This window comes from Stomoxys calcitrans, chromosome 4 (assembly GCF_963082655.1).
Source record: "Stomoxys calcitrans chromosome 4, idStoCalc2.1, whole genome shotgun sequence".
Taxonomy (NCBI): Eukaryota; Metazoa; Arthropoda; class Insecta; order Diptera; family Muscidae; genus Stomoxys; species Stomoxys calcitrans.
In genome coordinates this window covers 10,762,157-10,780,332 of record NC_081555.1, presented here as the reverse complement: position 1 = coordinate 10,780,332, position 18,176 = coordinate 10,762,157, and the positions used below count along the sequence as shown (strand labels likewise).

The window sequence follows — 18,176 nt, the reverse complement described above, 5'->3', positions numbered from 1 at the left end:
TGTTATTACATGTTAAAGACTTGAGCTCCTCTGAAGAATGTTTTCGAAGGCTGTAGGCCCGAACATCGAAGGCGGTAGGCCCGATCATATCCTCATTATCATCAATACATTGTCCACAATAGTCGTTGTGTGGGACTTCCATGCACGCGGCTATATGGCCTGTCACGCAGTGTCCGGTTATGAATCCTGTAATCGTACTCAGTGGCACCTTATCAAGGGCCAGCAACTCCCTCGCCCTCTTTCGAACTACAGCTGGCCACAGTGTCCTAGCAAACCGATATCTATCCACAGGCTCCGACCTCTTCTCCGCGCTGGCCATCTCCTCTACTGTGAGCACTAGATCGACAAAACGCACGTGTATACGACCGGCCACAGGCTAGCTTGCTGTGGAGAATCTCCTCCTGGCATACTCGTCCGCATTTTCATTTCCCAAAACACTGACGTGTTCGGAACCTAGGCTAACAGAATGTCATGAGCCAAGAGAGGAGGTCATTGTAGCACAGAGGTTAACAAGTAGGCCTATGACGATGAACGCCTATGTTCAAATGCTGGCGTGAACTTGAGAAAAAAAAAAATTCAGCGGTGGTTATCTCCTCCTTATGCTGGCAACATTTGTGATGTACTATGCCATGTAAAAACTTCTCCCCAAACAGGTATCACACTGCGGCACAGCGTCCGGACTCGGCTATAAAAAGCAGGCCCCACATTGAACTTAAACTTGAATCGGACAGCTCTCATTGGTATGTGAGGAGTTTGCCTCTGTTCCTTTGTGGAATGTTCATAGGTAAATTTGCATTTGCATGAGCCAAGAGGAAGTTTAGGGCTGCCAAACAATCCACTACTCACTTCGATCTCATCGTCCTTGAAGTAGAAGCCTTGAGAGCCGCCATGCTGATCACAAATATCCTGATAGTCAAAAGTGGCAGGTTCATTCTTCGGATCTACTTTGCGTTCAACGTAATAACACAGATTTGTGACACAAATATTGTGCACTCTTCCGGCAGTCTCAGTGACATACCGATGTCGAGTATCTCCGAGTAAACCACCAATCTGGTCGCTGATTCCCTCCTGGATCCCTGATTCCCCCTTGGAGCCGTCATCTAACTCAAACACAGCATCCATCCCCCCTCCACCTTTCCGGAAATAAAAATTCGGAACAACCTCTCCCGAATCGGTATCGGCGACAGGTAGTCTGAGACCGCCATCAGCCTACCTCCAGCATCCAAGGCCTCCAGAATGGAGCAATGACCGTGTCCGCCTTCTCTCTGCATGCCAGGTAATTTGAGACCCTCCTCAGCCTACCTCTTGCATCTATGGCCCTCAGAATGGAGTAGTAGCAGTGTCCGCTTTGGATGCCAGATGGTCTGATATCCTCCTCAGCCTACGTCCTGCATGCATGGCCTTCAGAATGGAGCAGTGGCCGTGTGCGCCTTCTCCCAGCCTAAGCGCAACCTTAGCGCCACAAACCTGAATATATACTTCAACAGGTTGTAAATTAAGCATCGCCTTCAGACCCGCCTGACCAATCCCGGCGCAGGCCAGTCTCTGCATCGTATTTCGAAGTTCCTTGATCTGTATGCTTCACAGCTCTATACCACACCAGTGCTCCATGTGTCAGAACTGGTCTCACAGTGACTGTGGACTGGAATCACAGTGACTGTGAGTCCAGTTCTGACACATTCCCTACCGAACATCCTTCCCCATTTCCTACCAAACATCCTTCTTCTGCAGTAGAAGCTGAACATCGCGCTATGGAATAGAATCGAAAAAAAAAATCTAGTAAAACATCTTTCGTTTGAGAATGCGTAGAGATTTCATTTCAAAAATTTAAATGGCTAGATAGGGGGTAATACCGAGATCCGTGGTAGTCCGGGCGTGGTGGTGATCCAAGCGTCTATTGGCAAGCTCAAAAAAGTAATTTCGAAAAATTGTTCGGACTGCCAAATCTTCATTTGTAGCCCGATTACCTATTGGTTCTTAAAAAAAATTGGCAAAACCCCTCGAGTTTTCAAATTCCAAAGCGCCAATCTCCCATTTTGGCACATATTTTTTTTACATCATTTTTCCCCCAAACCCATACAAAAAATTGTTTGCACTTAACAATATTGGAAGCATCAACAGCAAATTAACTAAATTGTAAATTTTGTCACAAATCAAAATCATCCATAAAAGATGAAATCGAACCACAAATGCCTTCGTAAATTGCAAAAAAAGAGAGAGTCTCGGCCAAATTTTCTCAACACATAAAAATTAAAACTCGTGTATCACCGAAACCAGTGGAGACACTGTATACCTCAAGCCGACTTGTGAGGATTTTTGAGCATTATCCAGCAATACAGAATTTTGAAGATCGGACCACAAATATGAAATTAATATCCCAAACAATTTTTCGACATGTCTAGGTAACCAATTTAAGAGGCCTGCTTAAAGGCGTCTGGACAACCTAGGGCCTTGATTTTTTACACACGATCTCGCCAACACCTTGGCTCTAACCCCTTTTCCTCTTCAAAGAGTTATCTCTACTCGTTCTCACACGACATACTTTTTACTATTGGGTTGCCCAAAAAGTAATTGCGGATTTTTCATATAGTCGTCGTTGACAAATTTTTTCACAGCTTGTGACTCTGTAATTGCATTCTTTCTTCTGTCAGTTATCAGCTGGAACTTTTAGCTTGCTTTAGAAAAAAAGTGTAAAAAAAGTATATTTGATTTAAGTTCATTCTAAGTTTTATTAAAAATGCATTTACTACCTTTTAAAAAATCCGCAATTACTTTTTGGGCAAGCAAATAGTTTTTTTCGATTTTCTCCCACTGTGCGTCTTTTAAATATTAAAAAAAAAAACTCGTTCAAAATCCATGCACTGTTTTATTTCGCAAAAAACAATTCGTATATTTTGTTAAAAAAAAATTCACACATTTTTCTCAAAAAAAAATGTATATCTCTATTTTTTAAAATTATAAAAAAAAATAAACTGTACCTGTGAATTCCCTATACTTTATTTACAAATTTGTTTCTTGAGTTAAACCTCCTACTTAAAACATTTGCTACAGCCGACTACTAAGAGACAAGTACTCTGAACTTAATCGTTTTCTATAAGGCCACAAAAACAGTAGCAATGAATAGTCACAATGAAAGTGTTTTTCGCTAACTGAATGGATTTTACATAATTTTGCTGAATGAATCATCATTAGGAGAAATCAAAGAAAATGAAAAGAGCACTTGCACAAAATAGTTTTAGGGTTGAATAAACGAAAAGTAGTGTGCCATTAGGAGCTCTTGGTTATAGCATTACTTGAGAAAAGGTAAGAGCTAAAAACCGATGGACTTTAAAGGAACCATAGAAATTTTGAGTAGAAAGCAAAATGAAAAAAGACATTACAAGGGTTTGAGAAAAACCGAATCCAGTTAAGAGAAAAATAAAATATACCATTTGTATGGCTTTATTTTTGAGGAATCACAATGGTTCGTATTTGGTCCCAGCTGCTACCTAGACATATAATGTATGGTATTATCCTCACCCAACCTAACCTAATCTATAGCTCAATTTTCTCAAGTTTTTAACCGGACCCATATAGTCTTAGTACAAAATGGATAAAATTTAAATTTTGCGGGGTCAGCGAATCTTTTGACCCACCACCTTGTATATTTGAGGAAGCTTAAGTTGGCGCCAAACTAAAAGAGAGATTACATATCTGAGAAATCGAATGAATAGCCCAATATTTCAGTATTAATGCAAAAATCTTGAATTCTTCAGTTTGGCCTAATCATATGGTTATTTTATTTATGGTGTAGAACCTAAACATAACAAAATCTAATCAGTACAACTCTTTGCTATTAGAAAATGTTAAAAAAAATTAAATCGGTCCATAAACTTTAAAAATACAAGACATTTTTATAAAAAATTCAATAATTAATAATAATCATACGCAACGGTGGTCATATTTTAAAATTTTCAATTTTGGGCTTCTATATATATATTTTTACCCAAATAAGCTTTCTATTCGCTAACTTGCTATTCTGCAATGTCTATGATATCCATAGCATAGTGCAACCCCAAAGATCTATCTTAAATATGAGGGTACCAAGTATTTGCTTTTTGTGTTATGATATTTATTTTATTTATATCGTTATTTTATTTATGGTAAAGAACTTACATATAACAAAATCTAATCAGTACAACTCTTTGCTATTAGAATATGCTTAAAAAATTTAAATCGGCTCATATACTTTAAAAATATAAAACTTTTTCATGAAAAATGCAATAATTAATAATAATCATACGCAATGGTGGTCATAAAAAAAATCCAATTTTGGGCTTCTATATATATATATTTTTACCCAAATAAGCTTTCTATTCGATATCTTGCTATTCTGCAATGTCTATGATATCTACAGCGTGGTGCAGCGTCAAGCTTTATCTTAAATATGAGGGTATTAATTATTTCTTTTTTATATTAGGATATTTATTTCTAATTAATAACTACAATTGTTCACTCATCATTCTCTGACATCCAAAATTGAGGGTGTAATGCACCTGGCTAAGGTTTTTGTAACTTGGGTTTATTGGTCCTGCTTCCCTCAAATGAACAAAATTTTACCAATAAAAGCAAACATAAATTTTTTTTCTTCTAATTTTTCGTTACCTTTTTGATGTTAAAATTCCTTTGGTCAGCAAAAACCAATGAAACTAACACCTCAATTCTTTCTGCTATTAAAAAGTTTTTGAAATTTAGACAACTCTCAATAAACTTAAAAAATATATTAAATGTGCTCACAATAATTAATAATAATCATACGCATAGATGGCCTAATTAAGAAAACTCAATTAAGCTGCAGAAATGGTTATTTATAACAAAGCCAAGATGTAATAAACAATGATTAAGTTGAATAGTGTCCTTTGCTGAAGAATATTCACATATTTTTTGCATGTTTACATATTCACCCACATAAAGGGTGATGTATTTAGCTATTGTCTTTTTGGCAATACTGGTCTAAACAGCTAACGCACGTTTCATGTTTTGTTTCACTGGCAAACATATTCAGTTTGGTCTGTAATTTAACCAGAAATCGACTTACAAACGAACAATGCTGGCAAATTATTGAATTTTATTATCAAAATGAGAGCAGCTTTGTTAAGAAAGTTTATCGCGCGCTTCTTCCCTTCTATGGACGATGCTTATTTTTATTTCAATGGGGACGGAAATGAGCAGAATTGTTAATTTGGAGTGAAGATCAGCCAGAAGCATTGCAAGAGCTACCAATGCATCTAAACAAAGTCACAGTTTGGTGAAGTTTATAGGCTGGTAGCATCATTGGACCGTACTTCTTCAAAGAAGATGCGAATCGTAACGTAACTGTAAATGGTGAGCGCTATCGTGAGATGATATCCAACTTTTTTTCTGTCCAAAATGCAAGAGCTTGACTTGCATGACCTGTGGTTTCAACAAGACGTTGCCACATGCCACACAGCACGGGTAACAATGGATTTATTGAGAGGCGAGTTCAGTGAAAATTTTATCTCAAGTTAGGGACCGGACAATTGCCCACCAAGATCGTGCGATTTAACGATTTTCAACTATTTTTTGTGGGGCTATTTTAAAGCCCATGTCTAGAGAGACAAGCCCGCTTCAATTGACATATTGGAAGACAACATTGAGGCATTTATTCGTGAGATACCAGCCAAAATGTGGGAAAGAGTATGCCAAAGTTGGACTAAACGCATGGACCATTTGAGACGCAGTCACGGTCAACATTTGCAAGAGATAATCTTCAAACGATAAATTATATGGACCGTACTATCGATTCAAATAAAGATTTATTTTTTTTTTGATTTTATGATTTTTTTTTTTTTGAAAAATTTCCTATAGCTCTTAAAAAATTACTTTTTATTATTTTTCTTAAACTTTTTGGATACATTATGTCTCAAAAAGATCAATATGGCCGGGAAAAAAACAAAGGTTCTCAAAATTTCAGACCTACGCAAGAAAACTCGTAACTCGATTGATTTTATCTAAAACCCTATAATTAATAACAGTCATATACATCGGTGCGTTTTTGGTTGTTTTTTATACAACGCATATAGCAATCGTAGGCTCTGATTTTTATCGCTTATATGAAAATAAGATTTGCCAAAATTTTTTGCATATGTATAATGAAATTAGCTCACCTTTGTCCATCTTTTTTTCAAATTTCTCCAATTTTATGAAAATTTTTTTACAAAAAAAAAAAAAAAACTTCTTTTATCTGGAAGCCTAGACTCTACGAACTCCTAGCTATCAAAAATTGTTAAAATTTTTCAAATCGCTTCACACCTTCCCAAGATATCTCTATTTTATAATTTGGCCATCAATGCGTATGATTGTCATTAATTAATGAATAACAAACATACGCATTGGTTTAAAATATAGATTAAAAAATATAAAGCCAACCCCAAAAAGTATACTTCTTTTTGAAAAATAAATCAAACCACCACAATTTAAAATTCTTGGCCTAACCATTTATGTATATGACATGGAATATTGCCAAATATGAAAATGTTGAAAATTGATAAATATTATGGCCATTTAAAAATGGTTTATTTAGCCATATAGGCATTTACAACATGTTTCTAACAGACTTTCTCTTTTCTGTATGTAGTTACGGCTAAAGGCCCACATTAAGGACGTTAAGCATACAACCATTTGTGACAATCACACGCAATTTGAAGCATAGAAATAATTCAAAGTGGTATCAAAAAATTTCATCACGTCCCATTGTTAATGGGCATTTCTTTTATTTAAAAGCATTTGCCAATTATCCAATGTAATTAGAAATGTGCGGCAATTCAAGTGATCTATTTCTTTTAAAACTTCTCAATTTCATGGTCCCCTTCAATTCAAAACAAAATGATAAAAATCTCTGTCCTTGGATTTTAAAGGAATTTTTCGATTAAACACGTGCTGGCTTTGCCAACCTATGTCAAGGAGCCTTTGTATCAGCAAAACCTCTTTGGCTGAGTGACATTGTTTTTGCTCACTTCCTCCCAAACTGGGAGTGAAGCTTACATGGAAAAAATATTTCCGGTAATAAACAAACAAAAAACCTTCCTTTTGTTAAACAATAAACTCAGGGCAAAACCAGAAAAAAAAAACTACAAGAACTCCAACAATGTCAGTCAGAGTTAAGGACGTCGGCTATACCCCAAAGACCATGAAAATTTGTTGTTGCCTAACAAAAGGTTTCTTGAGTTTAGTATGGGCAAGAACTGTGCCACGTGTAATAAAGGAAATGTATTTATGTGACCATAAACATTTGTTCATACATAGCGTGAAATAATTCAATCTGTTCATGTGAAATATGTAACACTCCTTTCCTAATAGCTCTTTGTTTTTCTTGATGGCCATCGTTTGCTCTTTCCTCTGGATTAAATGGAGTAATTTAAATCTTCGATTGTTGTTGTTGCTGCTGTTATTGCCGTGCAGAAAAACAAACAAATGACATGGAAAAGAATAGAGTCGCTGCTGTGTGTGATATATTTCCTTAGGACCATAATTCATTTGTTATTTAAGAAGGCAAGAACTAGAACAGCTTAGCAATATGGGGGTGTTTATGGGAGATAAAAATAATACCAGCAGAAAAAATTTAATGGTAAAGGATTTTCATTTAAAAAATTAATAGAATCTATGAACTAATAAAAAGCAACGATAGAATTGAAACTTGTGGGTCATAGGTTTTTTACGATAGAAAAAAATTACTTTCTAAAATTTTTTTTTTTAATTTTAATTTTTACTTCCCTTTTTTGAAATTTTTGTTAAGGTAGAATGGAAATTTTATAGTTTTTTGTTAAAAGTCAATTTTGTTAGCTTTCTGAAAATGTTAAAATGTTTAAAATACTCCCATAAATATTGATGTTATAATCTTTTCAGCAAAACCACTCAATAATTATTAACAATCATACGCAACATGGGCCCAACTTAAAAAATCTTACTAATGGTCCAACTATTCGAGGTAGCATAGAAAAGAAACTTGTAAAGAAAATACTAGGAAAACAAACATGTAAAGTCTGCGGCGCAAAAGTTGAAACTCGTGGTTTGCTTGTTTTTTAACCAGAGAAAATATTGGTTTTGGGGATAACATTTTCTAAATTTCAATTTTGACTTCAAATTTTTGTGAAATTTTTAATGTAGGACACAAATTGTATATTTTTACTGAAGGCCACTGCTTCATTCTGGTGGTCATGGATGCAGGAGGTAGGATGAGGAGGGTCTCAGACTACCTGTCGCTGAGCTTGAATAGGTTGTTCCGCAGTCGCTTTCCTGGAAGGAAGGAGTGAGAGGCGAATGCTGTGTTTGAGTTGGATAAAACCTCGGTCTTCACTGAGGGCTCCAGGAAGGAGTCTGGGACGGTAGTGGGGGTTGACTTGGAGACTCTCAATATCGGTATGTCAATTAGATTTCCGTGCCATCACAATGGCCGCAAAGGAAATCCTTAGGGTTAACCTGCCAACTTCGAAACTCCTTGTATTCAAGGGCCATGAGGCCAGCTGTTGGCCGAAAGTGGACGAGGGAGTTGCTGGCTCGATAGGGGGTCTCTAAGTACGATTACAGAAGGCATAACCGGACATTTGGACGATGTCTTGATGAGGTTGAGCAGGAGATGATCGAACACCTGCTCTTCTTATGTCTGGGTCTACAGGGGCAAAGGTTTTCAATCCTAGAGAGGTGGTTTCTCTCGTCAAATTTGCAGATGTTTCTCTAGGAGAGCCTTCTCAGATACGTGGATAAGACAGGTTCGATTCGACCAGGGGACGCAACAAAATATTCAATATGGTGTCAAGCAAGCACAGACGCGGAGTAACAATGTTGGCACATGGCGAATGAATACTTGAATGAGTGTGGGCTTACGCTTCAGGGAAGCACTAACGTGGGAGTGGATGAGCACTTGCACCCTTTCCCGTATCTCTTCACCTCCCTTTTCTCCCCCATCGAACGGAGAGGCGATCAGTGTATTTCAATATCATGATTTATTGACCAGGTATAATGTATTCGTTTGTCACAATATGCCAAACTGGGCTCCGAGTGAACTCATCTGTTAGGGTGCGCAACATATTCAACCTAAACCTATCAACGGATCTTCTTCGCCCTAAAAGACAAAAAACTTGAAATTGAAAAGGTTCGACACTGCCCGGCCGGGATTCGAACCAGGGCACACGTAGCAAAAGCGAGAGCCGTTGCCGTTGTCTAGTATTCGAAGCCATCAATACAACTTTCAACAGATGCATAGAATCATGTGTTCCACGGCAGTAATATAATGTCGCAGAAAAAAAGTCTGTTATTACACAAAAACACATGCATTGAGAAAAAGTACAGCTAAATGACAGACGAAACGGGTTTCATTGTGATTGGTGTGTGTTACTATCTCTGGTTTTCCTTTTCCATTTGCAAAGAAAATCTCCGATCATTGAGCTCGTCTCGACAGAGAAACAAACACGAAATTGGGAAAATTCATTAGTTTTCCAAAAAAGCCTAAAGTTTTTAAAATACTCCTAAAGATATCGAAGTTATGATTGATTTTGCAAAACAACTCAATAATTAATAACAATCATACGCAACCTGGTATCAAATGGAAAATTCAAAACTGTAGGCGAACTATTGAAGGTAGCATAGAGACAAAAAATAAGATAAGATAATAAGATATCGATAAAGCTCAAACATCGGGTGTGGACGATTTTTACGGTACAAAAAAACTCTGCTAAGAGATAAAGACTTGTAAATTTCAATTTCATGAAATTTTTAATGTAAAACGAACATTTAAAATTTTTTCATAAAAAGAAAATTTTATTAGCTTTTGAGAAATGTTAACATTTTTAAAATTTTCTTAAAAATGTGAAAGTTATTATAGTTTTTTCAAATGAACTCAATAATTATTACAAATCATACGCAACATGAGCCAAAAACAAAATTTCAAATTTGTGGACAAACTAGTAAAGGTAGCACAGAAACAAAAAATAACTTCTTGCAATAAACAAAGGAAAAACTTCTTACAACGAGTATAAGCCTTCTGTTTAGCTATGAAAGCCTATTTCAAGGTGTATAAAACTCAGTTCACTTAAAATTTTAATTTGTATAGAAATACTAAATGCCAACAATCATACGCCACATAGGCAAATAATAAAATTGTAATCTAAATAGATTTGACATTGAACCTCAATCAAAAAGCCATGCAAAGAGCTAAAACTTTTGACCCATATATCCTTCATGAGAGTAAAAATTGGCTTAAGGAAACAAATTTGTACAGTTTTAAGTTCAAGTTAAAACTTTTGTGATATATATAATGTAGCACAGCAATTTCATTAAAGAAGCAGAAACAGATTTTATTGGCTTTCCAAAAACGTCTTAAATTTGAAAAAAATCACACAAAAATGTTGAAGTTCACGTTGTTTTTGCAAAATAACTCGAAAAATATTTATCGTCATACGACATATGGACATAAATCGAAAATACAAAATTGTGTACAAACTAGTAAAGCTAGCATAAAAACAAACAATTTGATAAAACGAAATCCATCTTACAATGATCATATAACTAAAGCTTAGTTATGAAAATCTGTAGAAAAACCAATTCTCTAGGAATTAAAATATTTATGGAAATTTTCAACAACAATTAAACACCACATATTAATTAAAGCCCCCCAAGAACAGAATTGCAATTGAAAAATTTTAAAACCAGAATCTTATTAAAAAGTTGATATTTTTGTCTCGTTGGGTCTTAATTGAAGAAAAAAGAACTTAACGATTTTTTTACGGATTTGGGGTTCAAGTTATATGGTATATTAAATTTAACACCAAAATTTTGTATAAGAAGCAGAAAAAGAATATTGTTGACTTTCAAAAACCGTTTAAATATTTGCAAAATTCTTAAAATTGTGAATATGGTGGTCGTTTTTGTGAAACAACTCAATAGTTATTAATAATCATACGCAACATGGTCCTACAATAAAAAATCAATATTGTGGTTAAACTATTAGATGGAACAAATAAAATAAAAATTTAAAAATTTAATAAAGTTTTGCAATAATTAAAGACCCACGATTCTATTATAAAAGCTTTTCCTTGGATATATAATAATTAAATTCTCCAAAAGTATTAAATGTCAATACTCATACGCAAATCTTACAATCATTAAAGAACTACACAATTTAAAAATATTTAAAACATGAAGCTTTTCAAGCATCAGATATTTTTTTTCAATTAAGACAAAAAAAACTTAACGAAATTTTTTTTTTAATTTTTTCGTGTTTCGGGTTAAAATTTTGAGATATATTAAATTTAAGATACAAATTTTATATAAAAAGTGGAAAAGGAATATTGTTGACTTTCAAAAACCGTTTAAATATTTGAAAAATTCTTAAAATTGTGGAAATAATCGTCGTTTTTGTGCAACAACTCAATAATTTTTAATAATCATACGCAACATGGGCCTGCATTAGAAATCAAAATTGTGGTTAAACTATAAGGTGAAGCAAATAAAATAAAAATTATATAAAGTATAGCAATAAAAAAATGCCCACGATTCTATTATAAAAACTTTTCCTTAGATGTATAATAATTGAATTCTCCAAGAACAAAAATATTAAATGTCAATACTCATACCCAAATCTTTCAATCATTAAAGAACTACACCTTAGTGTTGAAAATCAATTTGAAAACTAATTCTCTATAAATGTAAGTATTTATAGAAATTTTAAATGAATTTAAAGGAATCATAAGGTCTTAAATTAAAAAAAAAAAAAAAAAAACTTAACGAAAAATTTTTTCGGGTTAAAATTTTGTGATATATTAAATTTAACACCACAATTTTGTATATGAGGCAGAAACTGAATACTGTTGACTTTCAAACCCCGTTTAAATATTTGAAAAATTCTTAAAATTGTCGAAATAATCGTCGTTTTTGCGCAACAATTCAATAATTTATAATAATCATACGCAACATGGGTCTACTTAAAAAATTAAAATTGTCACGGGCCACGATTTTATTATAAAACCTTTGTCTTAGTTGTATAAAAATTCATTTATTCAAGAACTTAACAAAAATATTACATGTCAATACTCATACGCAATAGCGGTCATGTTTGTGGCAATAACCGCAATACTTGTTTTTTTGCAAAAATACATAAATCTGAAACAGCTTGAAAATATTACCATTTTGCAAGCTGAAAAATGTCTTTTAAAAAATATGGAGAAAAAGTTAGTAAGAAAAGAAAACCCACCTTCTTCAATTAACTTTGTCATCTGACTTTTTCCAACTTCTTGCTTGCAAGGAGCTTCTACTTTCTTGCCGTTTCTGGGGTAGTTATGGAAAAGTCTATAGTACAAATATGGCTATGGCAGTACGTGTCAGTTGGATTTCGTGTTAAGCATTTTTATATTTTCACATTTCACAAGACATACCATAAGCCATGTACAAGACCTTTTTCCATATTCCATTTCATGTCTTGGCACAATTGAGTTCCATTTGCCGGTTGCTGGCAACAACAAAACAAAATGCTACAACAGCAATGAAGTGATACACAACTTGGGCTACCGCACCAATCCCTTGGTGTGGTACCCCTCACTGAGACAACGAACAAGCCAGCCAAACGCCAGCCCCATATACGATACTTATACATCTATGGGTTAAGTTTAATTTCGTATGCACGCAAAGAATTTTCTCTTTCATGTCCTTGACAGAAACTATAACACAAATGACAACAACAACAAGGCCAGCACCACCATAAAGGATTTTCGTTAGAAGAAAAACGTAGAATTCGAATAAGAAGAAATATGGAAAACGACAACATTTTCACCATTTTTCTAGCAGCAAATAATTGTAGACATTGTCGTAGTCATAGTCAAAGTCCTCGACGTGCTTAATAGTCTGTCGAACAGGATAGAGGATTAAATGGATCTTAAGGGAATTTTGGACTTGTGCGATTTTTGATTATTTTGTTAAGAAATTTTAACAAAAATTTTGTATAATTTTTTCTGAATTTTCCATCATATTTGAATCTTAACTGCCTTGCCAAAAATGTTTCTTAGTTTTTTTTTTATTTCTAAAGCTTTGCCATTTTTTGGTTTTCTTTTTTTTTTTGTTAGTTTTCCCTGTTTTTTCTCTTTTTGTTTCTACATAAAAATGTGCTAATAAAAATTTATGGCTAAGCATGAGTAAAAAGTTCATATGAAAATTTTTTTCGTTAGTCTTATTTTAAAGACCTCCCTGCATTTGCTCGTATTCAAAAGAATACGAATATAGGGTCACATGAAATGAACATGAACATATTCTTTTGCCTTTTAGTTTGCCCATAAATGCCTTAACAATGGTGTAGTGCTTAGCTCAAGTATCCTAAGGCTTCCTCTGCTCTCTCTCTGTGGAAAGAGCAAACTGTTCATTTCATGTGACCCTATATTCGTATTCTTTTGAATACGAGCAAATGCAGGGAGGTCTTTAAAATAAGACTAACGAAAAAAATTTTCATATGAACTTTTTACTCATGCTTAGCCATAAATTTTTATTAGCACATTTTTATGTAGAAACAAAAAGAGAAAAAACAGGGAAAACTAACAAAAAAAAAAAAGAAAACCAAAAAATGGCTAAGCTTTAGAAATAAAAAAAAAACTAAGAAACATTTTTGGCAAGGCAGTTAAGATTCAAATATGATGGAAAATTCAGAAAAAATTATACAAAATTTTTGTTAAAATTTCTTAACAAAATAATCAAAAATCGCACAAGTCCAAAATTCCCTTAAGATCCATTTAATCCTCTATCCTCGAGCCCTTGGGGAAATGGCAAAATTCTTGCTGCTCTCTTTTTGCAATTTTAGTGTCACTTTTCACGCAATATTTGCTTTTCTCTAGCCCATATATTTCACAATTTAATTACCATTTTTTTTTTCTTTTCAACCTCCCTTCTGAGTTTTCCTCGACCCCTGCTGTGGGGGGAAAGTGATTATAATTTATATTTATAAGGCCATTATTTCTTGACACTGGTTAAAAATTGTCATACGAATATTTTCCTCCATCTTATACTCTGCTTAGAAGTGTGAGTGCGTTTGCCAATTTATGAGTTTTGCAAAAAAAGAAAACTATTTAATGATAATTTATGGTTTAAGATTAAACATTTCGCAAATGGAAAATGTTTGCTACAAAAACAATGAAAGAGCCAACCAATACAAATGGTGTGAGGACAAAACAAAAATTCTGTAAAACTTCCGAAATTTGAAGAGAAAATTAAAAGTAATGTAAAAGAAAAAAATGTTAAAAAGGAAATGGAATTAAATATTGAAAGTCTTTTAGTTTTGAGAAATCTAGAACAGCTTTGAAAAGATATATGCAAAAAAAATATATATATATTTTCTATATTTTATTCAGGACTTACCTTTAGTGAATGAATTCTACAGATCAGCGACGTTGAATAAAACTGAAATTAGATATAAAATAAAAACAAAATCATGAATAATGGTTAAAAAACATTATAAAACTAAATTTATACACAAAAATTTTAAATAAAAATCAAAAAATTAAGAAAAATCTGAAAGGCTAAAGACCATGCGTTTCTAGTTCTGCAAACGTTAATCAAGCAACTGCTTTATCTTCATAAACATGGGGTGGCATTAGGGATGTTACTCCCACAGACATCCCTTTAACAAAAACAATCCAGTTTTAGAGTGAAGTTAGGTTGAAAAGAGGGTGCGGTCATTAATCCACCCTATGCCACTATAAACATACACCTAAACCAGTAATCGGCTTGTTAAGCGCTTTAAATATTAAAAAGTAACCTCAAAATAGAAAAAGTTTTAGGGTAAGTGTAAGAATATATGTCTCCCTGTAATAGACCAAGAGACATAAAAAAACGACTTGGAATACACATTAGTAGGGAATTCGATTCGCTTTTAAGAAACGTTAAAATCTTTTAAATACTCCAAAAAGTGTTTAAGTTATGATGTTTTTTGCAAAACAACTCAATAATTATTAACAATCATACGCAACATGGGCCAAAACCAAAAAATTCAAAATTATGGTCAAACTAGTGAAGGTAGCATAAAAAAGAGACTGGTTAAAAAAATGTTACAAAACTTGCTTGCAGCGTAGAAGTTGAAACTTTAGGTTCGCATGTTTTTTAAGGGAGTAGAAATGATTTAAAAACAAGTAAAAGCGTGCTAAGTTCGGCCAGGCCGAATCTTATATACCCTCCACCATGGATCGACTTTGTCGATCCTTTTTTTCCCGGCATCTCTACTTAGGCAAAAAAAGGATAAAAGAAAAGATGTGCTCTGCTATTAGAGCTTGATATCGCTCTAATAGCAGAGCAAATCTTTTCTTTTATCCTTTTTTGCCTAATTAGAGATGCCGGGAAAAGAACTCGATATGGTCCGGTTCGGACCACAATAAAATTAGGTGTTGGCGATCTGTGTAAAATGTCACCCAATTCGAATAAGAATTGCGCCCTTTGGGTGCTCAAGAAGTAAAATGGCGAGATCGATTTATATGGGAGCTGTATCAGGCTATAGACCGATTCAGACCATAGTAAACACGTATGTTGATGGTCATGAGAGGATCCGTCGTACAAAATTTTGAGGATAATAATTGCGACCTCTAGAAGTTCAAGAAGTCAAGTCCCCAGATCGGTTTATATGACAACTATATCAGGTTATGAACAGATTTGAACCATACTTAGAACAGTTGTTGGATATCATAATAAAATACGTCGTGCAAAATTTCAGTCAAATCGGATAGGAATTGCGCCCTCTAGAAGCTCAAGAAATCAAGTCCCCAGATTGGTTTATATGACAGCTATATCAGGTTATGAACTGATTTAAACCATACTTGGCACAGTTGTTGGATATCATAACAAAATACTTAGTGCCAAATTTCATTCAAATCGGATAGGAATTGCGCCCTCTAGTGGCTCAAGAAGTCAAGATTCAAGATCGGTTTATATAGCAGCTATATCAGATTGTTGACCGTTTTGAACCTAACTTAGCACAGTTATTGGAAGTCATATCGAAACATGTCGTGCAAAATTTCATTCCAATCGGATAAGAATTGCGCCCTCTAGAGGCTCAAGAAGTCAAGACCCAAGATCGGTTTATATGACAGCTATTAAAAACATGGACCGATATGGCCCATTTACAATCCCAACCGACCTACACTAATAAGAAGTATTTGCGCAAAATTTCAAACTTTACTCCTTCGAAGTTAGCGTGCTTTCGACAGACAGACGGACGGACGGACATGGCTAGATTGACATAAAATGTCACGACGATCAAGAATATATACTTTATGTGGTCTCAGACGAATATTTCGAGTAGTTACAAACATAATGATGAAATTAGTATACCCGCATTCTATGGTGGAGGGTATAATAAATGTTGAAATTGAAATTTCGATTTCAACATTTTAAGAAATTTTTGTTAGTTTCTCTTTCGAGACGAGCTCAATGATCGGAGATGCAAATGGAAAAGGGAAGCCAAAGAAAACAACACACACCAACCACTATGGGACGCGTTTCGTCTTTGGTTAGAAGACTTTTCAACCATATTAGGTGAGATGGCTTAAAGGGCTATGCGTTGGTATGTTGTATTTGAATCGTATTTATAGTAAAAACGCCTCTATGATACAATTACCACATTAACCAAGCTTGACAACCCTGCTTATTAGCTGTACTTTTTCCAATGCATTTATTTTTGTGTATTGATGGCTTCGAATGCTAAAACCATGGCAATAGCTCACGCTGTTGCTCCATGTGCCCAGGTTCGAATCCTGGCCGGACTCTGACGAATTTTTCAAGTTTATTTTATTTTTGTCTGTTAAGGCGAGATCATTAAATTTTACAATTTTTTGTTTGTTTCTCTTTCGAAACGAGCTCAATGATCGGAGATGCAAATGGAAAAGGAAAGCCAACGATAGCAACACACACCAACCACTATGGGACGCGTTTCGTCTTTGGTTAGAAGACTTTTCAACCATATTAGGTGTGATGGTGTTTTTATAAGAAAGACTTGCGACCCTGAATTTACTTCAGGTTTAAAGGTATAAGTTTGTAAAATAAATATTCAATTTGACTTCAAAAATTCATAAAATTTTTAATATAATACAAAAATTTTTATATTTTTTGTGAAAAGATAAATTGGATAGCTTCCCCGAAAAGTTAAAATTTTTAAAATTCTCCTAAAATTGATGAAGCTATAAATATTTTAACAAATCAACCCAATAATTATTAGCAATCATACGCAACATGGGCCAACTTAAAAAATAAATATTGTGGTCAAACTAGTACTGATAGAAAAGACGCAAAAAAGGCATAAAAATACTGGAAAAATCCAACAACGGACTCCAAATCCAAAAATTCAAAATTAAGTCAAACTATTTTGTAAGTTATACAAAAAACTTATTCAAGTTGTAGCTAGTTTAAAAATTAGTGTAGGAGATGATGGAAGGTGAAGGTATGTATCCCTAACTCCATTAGCGATCTCTTCCTAAAAGCTTTCACCTCTCTCCCTCATTGACATATATAGCATTTTTCATCCTTCTTACTTCTCGTACAGCTTTTCCCCCTTTCTAGGACAAATGACAACTTTTGTTTAAAATGTTTAAAGTTGCATTTATCTTGCTTGCCATCTATCTTGTGGTTATACTGTATAGACAAGGTCAACAGTTGTTGTTATCTTACCACGACTTATTGTTGCTTCAAACAATTACAATATAAATGTAACAGCTTTGGTTTTTCATATAAAATTTAATTAAATCGTTACGAGTGTACGTTTCGTGTCACAATGAACGAATTAAAATGTAAACAGAAATCCTTCCACCGCCCACAAACCAAAACCCACAAACAATGTTTTAACCCCTTACGGCTAGACCTTCACTATTGAAAAGGTGGACAAGGGATGCCCATTCTTTCATATATCTATCTTTTTCAAATGAAAATTTGAATAGTCTTGTACAACTGCCATGGCATGTAAATTTCACATATACATATGCATCAAATTAACATAAAAGATGTTGACACTTAATTATGCAAATTTGAATATGACGCTCACTTCCTACCTCAAAAACCAACCCTTGTTTCAGTTTTTTTTTTTTTCATCACAGCAGCTGAAACAGCGGATCTAGTAGCTTTAACCAAAGTCCTACCCAAGAATGAAGCTTAAGGCAACTCAT

The 18,176-nt window shown here is 34.2% G+C and overlaps 1 protein-coding gene across 8 annotated transcripts in view; it reads left to right on the top strand.

The window, feature by feature from the left end:
* LOC106087027 (potassium voltage-gated channel protein eag-like) overlaps positions 1 to 18,176 on the top strand; it is a 295,197-nt gene that overhangs the window by 170,686 nt on the left and 106,335 nt on the right. The gene's annotated exons all lie outside the window — the stretch shown is intronic.